The sequence below is a fragment of the Salvelinus sp. IW2-2015 genome, unplaced genomic scaffold (genome assembly GCF_002910315.2).
Source record: "Salvelinus sp. IW2-2015 unplaced genomic scaffold, ASM291031v2 Un_scaffold2962, whole genome shotgun sequence".
In the NCBI taxonomy this organism is placed as follows: domain Eukaryota; kingdom Metazoa; phylum Chordata; class Actinopteri; order Salmoniformes; family Salmonidae; genus Salvelinus; species Salvelinus sp. IW2-2015.
The window spans coordinates 121,367-127,687 of NW_019944257.1; the positions used below are offsets into that span (position 1 = coordinate 121,367).

The 6,321-nt window shown below is 51.0% G+C and overlaps 3 long non-coding RNA genes across 3 annotated transcripts; 2 read left to right on the forward strand and 1 right to left on the reverse strand.

The window, feature by feature from the left end:
* Positions 1–3,250: 3,250 nt before the first annotated feature.
* On the reverse strand, positions 3,251–4,985 carry LOC139025614 (uncharacterized). The gene is made up of 4 exons (XR_011477214.1): positions 4,085–4,985; positions 3,888–3,914; positions 3,621–3,777; positions 3,251–3,295 (listed from the first exon to the last, which is right to left on the reverse strand). It is a non-coding gene; the product is annotated as an uncharacterized lncRNA (long non-coding RNA).
* A 244-nt stretch (positions 4,986–5,229) lies between these two features.
* LOC139025612 (uncharacterized) lies at positions 5,230–5,697 on the forward strand. The gene is made up of 3 exons (XR_011477212.1): positions 5,230–5,264; positions 5,384–5,469; positions 5,628–5,697. It is a non-coding gene; the product is annotated as an uncharacterized lncRNA (long non-coding RNA).
* A 91-nt stretch (positions 5,698–5,788) lies between these two features.
* LOC139025613 (uncharacterized) lies at positions 5,789–6,020 on the forward strand. The gene is made up of 2 exons (XR_011477213.1): positions 5,789–5,827; positions 5,991–6,020. It is a non-coding gene; the product is annotated as an uncharacterized lncRNA (long non-coding RNA).
* The last annotated feature ends 301 nt before the right edge of the window (positions 6,021–6,321 follow it).

Sequence of the window (6,321 nt, forward strand, 5' to 3'; positions counted from 1 at the left end):
TAGGCTCGGCCTGATACAGTGCCTTTTAACGTCGGTTCAGTCCTAGAACGTTCTGCCAGAACGTATAGGTTAGCTCTTAACACATCACATGTCTTTGAAGGCGGCCTACTTTCCTAAACCGCTAGGCTTAACCCTAACCTACCGCCTAAAGACCCTTAGTACACGTTCCTTTTTAACCCTTAACTAGCGTACCCGTTATATCTCTAATCTCCTAACTTCAGCTAACCCATAAAACCAGATGTAACAACCTAACCTTTAACGCGGTTAACCCCTTAAACAACCGTTAACCCGTAACCTCAACCTAACCTAAAACTTACCCCTTCCAGTTGCGCCAACTTTAGCGTTCAGTTCTAACGCCGGGTATAGCGCTTAGCTTAACCCCTGTAGCTAACTGTTAGCGTTAAGGTCATTATTAGGTTTACTTTTAGCTTTAACTGAGTCTAGCCACCACTTTTAAACCTCTTCTCCTCTCTGCCCCCTCACTCCCTCTGTGTACGTCCTCTCTGCACCCCCCCCTCTTACCTCTGGTCTCTCTTCTGCTACCCCCTCGTCCTCCTCTGCACCCCCCTCCTCCTCTGTCTCTCCATTCTGCACCCCCCTCTCCTCTGTCTCTCTCTGACCCTACCCTTCCACCCTCTCCTCTGTCTCTCTCTGCACCCCCCCCCTCTCCTCTGTCTCTCTCTGCACCCCCCCTCTCCTCTGTCTCTCTCTGCACCCCCCCCTCTCCTCTGTCTCTCTCTGCACCCCCCCTCTCCTCTGTCTCTCTCTGCACCCCCCCTCTCCTTCTGTCTCTCTCTCTGCACCCCCCCCCCTCCTCTGTCTCTCTCTGCACCCCCCTTCCTCTGTCTCTCTCTGCACCCCCCCTCTCCTCTGTCTCTCTTCTTGCACCCCCCCTCCCTCTGTCTCTCTCTGACCCCCCCCCCCTCTCTCCTCGTCTCTCTCTTCAGCCCCCTCTCCTCTGTCTCTCTCTGCACCCCCCTCTCCTCTGTCTTCTCTCTTGCACCCCCCCTCTCCTCTGTGTCTCCTCTCGCCCCCCCTCTCCTTCTCTCTCTTTCTCACCCCCCCCTCTCCTCTTGTCTCTCTCTCTGTCTCGTCCTCTCTGCACCCCCCCTCTCCTCTGTCTCTCGCTCTCTGCACCCCCCTCTCCTTCGTCTCTCTCTGCACCCCCCTCTCCTCTTGTCGCTCCTCTCGCCCCCCCCGTCCTCTCTCTCGCCCTCTTACTCGTCTCGCTCTGCCCCCCCCCTCCTCCTGTCTCTCTGCTTCTCATGCACCCCCCCTCTCCTCTGTCTCTCTTGTCTCGTCTCTCTCTGCACCCCCTCTCTCTGGTCTCTCGCTCTCTGGCACCCCCTCCCTCCCTTCGTGTCTCTCTCTACCCCTCTGCCCTGCCCCCTCTCCCTCTGTCTCTCTCTCTCTCCTGCACCCCCTCTCTCTGTCATCTCTCTCTCCTCTGCACCCCCCTCTCCCTCTGTCTCTTCTCGTTCATCTCTCTGCAACCCCCTTCTCTCTGCCCACTAGGTTAATGGTCTGCCGTTCCTCTCCCCTCTTTCTGACCCCCCTCTTCCTCGGCTTAATGCTCACCCTCCTGGCCCCCTCTTTTCTATCTCTCTCCCTCTCTTTGCCCCCCCTCCTTCTCTCTCTCCTCTCTCAGACCATGATCCCAGAGCAGTCTCCCCCTCCTCCTATCTCGAACCAGAGGAGCCGGGTGTGGCTGCAGTAGATAAAACACACTCTCTGCCAACGAAGAGCGGAAGGGTGGATAGAGGAGGAGGACAGAGGGAGAGGGAGAAGAGAAGAAGGCAGAGGAAGGGAGGTAGTCTGGGGGGAAGGAGTAGCAGAGGAGGAGGAGGAGGGCGAGGTACTCCTGACACAGACCTGGATTGGCCCGAGGAGGAGGAGGCGGAAGAGGAGGAGGAGGAGGAGAGTCAGGTGATCAGCCACAGAGGTCAGAAGTCAGAGAATAAGGACAATGGAAAATGTTCCCAGAGTTTACCCAAGAACGTACTAAGGAACTCGGACAGACAGGAGGAGGTAGTGGAGACAGTGCCGGAGGTGAAGCACAGCAGGGTCAAACAGAGGTCAAAACAGCTGAGGAGCAGGACAACTCAAAGTGAGAGGAGAGAGAGGGGAGAGGAAATAGAGGAGCTGGACGTACACATACTTCCCTCAGCCAGTAAAACACAGGCGACGGTAGGAGGCAGGGAAAGGGGGAGGAGGAAGAGGGATGGACAAAGGGAGAAAGAGAAAGAGAGGGAGAGGGAGGTGAAGACAAAGGCTGCAGGACCGGAAAAAAGAGACAGACCCCCAGAGAAAGAGAGAGAGCGGGCTCCCTTCTCCTTCCTCATGCCACTGCAGGATGGAGACGCTGAGCTGTCTAATGCAGAGTCAGGGGCCTCAGGAGCCTCCGGGGCCAGCTTCTCTGACCAGTTCAGTGTGTCTGCTGCCAGTATCTCTGGATCCACCGCCGGAGCCCCACCTGGTTGGGGAGAACCCAGAGAACTGAGAGGGGACCCATGGAGAACCCAGTCATGGTGTCGGGCCACCCATGCATCCCACAACCCGGGCCCCTGGAGAAGTACACAGTCACGGGGGGCCACCGGCCCCGGCCCCTGGATTAAACCCAGCCAGCAGAAACTGACTCAGGTGTTGGTGGGACACAGGCTGAGAGGAGGTCTTGACCTGTAGATGAGAGGAAGAGAGGGACGACTGACTGTTCCTGTGGTGCTGGTTAACAGAAGGAGTGTTGTGGACGACTGACTGTTCCTGTGGTGCTGGTTAACAGTAAGGATGTTGTGGTCGTTTCTTGATAACTTTCCCAAAAGAGAGAATCCTGGTGGAGGATAATTCCCAGATTATCTCTGTATTACCCTCATAATGCCAGGGATCCGTCCCACCAGTAGAATGTTGTATGGTCAGAGTTACCGGAATGTTTGCAGAACCCTAGTGGGACTGCAGCGTACTCCAACCGTAGGCGTGCGTCCTACTGGGGTTTGACTGCACGTACTCCAACCCTATCGTGGTCCTGACTGTTTGAACAGGCAGCTACTCCAACCTATCTGTGCCTGACTGGTTTGACTGGTAGCTACTCCAACCTATCGTGGTCCTGACTGTTTGACTTGGCAGCTACTCCAACCTATCGTGGTCCTGACTGGTTTGACTGAGCCAGTACTCCAACCTATCGCTGTCCTGACTGGTTTGACTGGCAGCTCCTCCAACCTATCGTGCATTAGAGCCTAGACAACAGACAAGACAGGCAACCCAAACCTCCGTTAAGCCATCTATTGACTAGGACACTCCCCTGTCCACTGCACCCCAAACCCCCGTTAAAGCCCATCCTCTCGACTAGACACTCCGCTCTGCTCACTAGGCACCCCAACCCTCGTTAATTCCATTCTCTTGGACTAGACAACTCCCCTGTCCACCTGCAGCCCCAATATCCCCGTTAAAATCATCTCGACTAGGACACTCCCCTGTCCACTGCACCCCAAACCCCCTAAAGCCATCTCTCACTAGGACACTCCCCCTGTCCACTGCCCCAAACCCCCGTAACCATCTCTCGACTAGGAACTCCCTCCACTCACCCCAAACCCCCGTTAAAGCATCTCTCGACTAGGACACTCCACCTGTCCACTGCACCCCAAACCCCCGTTAAGCCATCTCTCGACTAGGACACTCCCCTGTCCACTGCACCCCAAACCCCGTTAAGCCATCTACTCGACTAGACACTCCCCTGTCCACTGCACCCCCAAACCCCCGTTAAAGCCATCTCTCGACTAGACACTCCCCTCCACTGCACCCCAAACCCCCTTAAAGCCATCTCTCGACTAGGACACTCCCCTATCCACTGCACCCCAAACCTCCCCGTTAGAGATCCATCTCTCGACTAGGACACTCCCCTGTCCACTGCACCCCAAACCCTCGTTATCCTCGTTAAGCCATCTCTCGACTAGGACACTCCCCTGTCCACTGCCCACCCAAACCCTCTTATCCTCGTAAGCCATCTTCACTAGGACACTCCCCTGTCCAAACCCTCCTATCCTCTTATCCTCGTTAAGCATCTCCGACTAGGACACTCCCCTGTCCAAACCCTCCTTATCCTCGTTATCCTCGTTAAGCCATCTCTCGACTAGGTCTCACCAGCCATGCCCATAAGTCTACCCACTACCACTGTCTATCTATCTACAGTTAGTCCACCATCACCGTCGGTTGTTTACATTGGATCTACATTCTATATCATCATGAGTGATATCATCTTCAAACATAATCATTGTCATCAGAAATGTTTATTATTAAAATGCAAGTGGCAACAACATCAACAATTGCATATATCAACCCTCTGTCTACAAAGCCACATTGAGTGTTTTAGCGCCACCTAGAGGCCGTAGTGGTGTACTATAGATCGAAGAGAGCAAAGCCACAACTACAGGACACTATAATATATTATTTCCTATTTGTTTCTATTATATAATTTTAGCATGCTATTTTTATTTTGATGAAATAAAAAAAAGATTACAGAGATTTAAGATAAATGACCCGAGAGAGAAATGATTTGCCTCCTGCTTGCTTGCTTGGCCTGGATTGTAAACTCTCCTTAAATGCTTTCTTATATAGTATTTTATAGTTGTTATAGATGGCTGGAGAACAGTAATTATACTGTTATATAAAGTTTTATATACTGTAAGTATATATACTATTATATATATATAAATAATGACTAGTGATCTATGTCTCTACAGATCTCTACTGGTGCCTTCATTTCTCTAGCCAAGCCGGTGTTTACTAAATAAAGTATTGAGAGTGAGTCTGAAATTGCACCGTTTTCCTTATACTATACGCATTCATTTTGCAGGGAGTAGGGTGCTATTTTGGACGCAAGCCATTGTCACATAACTGAACGGATACACCTATAAGCAGCAAAGACTCAATGACTTTGATACCAGTAAAATACTAAAACACAGTCGGTGAATTGAAGAAGTGAATCAATGTCATAACAAAGTGCCTCATAGTCAATTTTCCTTTAGAAACACACACTACTACTAAGCCATGTAGTATCTAGAGTGTATTGGTACACCTTGCATTATGGGTACTGTAGTACTACATACATCATGCTACACAACACAAAGATGTCCTGTCAGAACTAGCGAGGTGGCCCTTGTCTACTAGTCTCTGATGCTAATATCATAGCGGGTGGCCTTGTATACTATCTCTGACAGCTAATGCGATAGGAGGTGGCCTTGTCTACTAGTCTCTGATGCTAATCATAGGAGGTGGCCCTTGTTCAATAGTCCTGATGCTGATAATCATAGCGAGGTGGCCCTTGTTACTAGTCTCTGATGCTAACCATAGGAGGGTGGTTGTCTTCTAGTCTGCTGAGTGCTATTCATAGCGGGTGGCCTTGTCTACTAGTCTCTGATGCTAATCCATAGAGAGGTGGCCCTTGTCTACTAGTCTTGATGCTAATCCATAGCGAGGGTGGCCTTGTCTACTAGTTCGGGATGCTAATGCCATCGGAGGTGGCCTTGTCTATAGTCTCTGATGCTAATGATAGCGAGCGGTGGCCCTTGTCTACTAGTGCTACTAATCATAGAGAGGTGGGCTGTCTATAGTACTCGGATGCTAATCATAGCGAGGTGGCCTTGTCTACTAGTCTCTGATGCTAATCCATAGAGAGGTGGCCCTTGTTAATAGTCTCTGATGCTATATAGCGAGGTGGCCTTGTCTACTAGTCTCTGATGCTAATCATAGAAGGTGCCCTTGTTTACTAGTCTTGATGCTAATCTCATAGCGAGGTGCCCTTGTCTACTAGTCTCTGATGCTAATCCATAGAGAGGTGGCCCTCTTGTCTACTAGTCTCTGATCGCTAATCCATAGCGAGGTGGCCTTGGTTACTAGTCTCTGATGGCTAAATCATAGAGAGGTGGCTTTTACTAGTGCTCTGATGCTAATCATAGGAGGTTGGCCCTTGTCTACTAGTTTGAGCTAATCCATACGAGGTGGCCCTTGTCTACTAGTCTCTGATGCTATCCATTCGAGGTGGCCTTGTTTACAGTCTCTGATGCTAATCCATAGAGAGGTGGCTCCTGTTTACTAGTCTTGATGCTAATTTAGCGAGGTGGCCCTTGTCTACTAGTCTCTAGTGCTAATCATAGCGGAGGTGGCCCTTGTCTACTAGTTCTGATGTAATCCATGCGAGTGGCCCTTGTCTACTACTCTGATGCTAATTACATAGCGAGGTGGCCCTTGTCTACTAGTCTCTGATGCTAATCCTGCGAGGTGGCTTGATATACTCTATCTAATCCATAGCGAGGTGGCCCTTGTCTACTA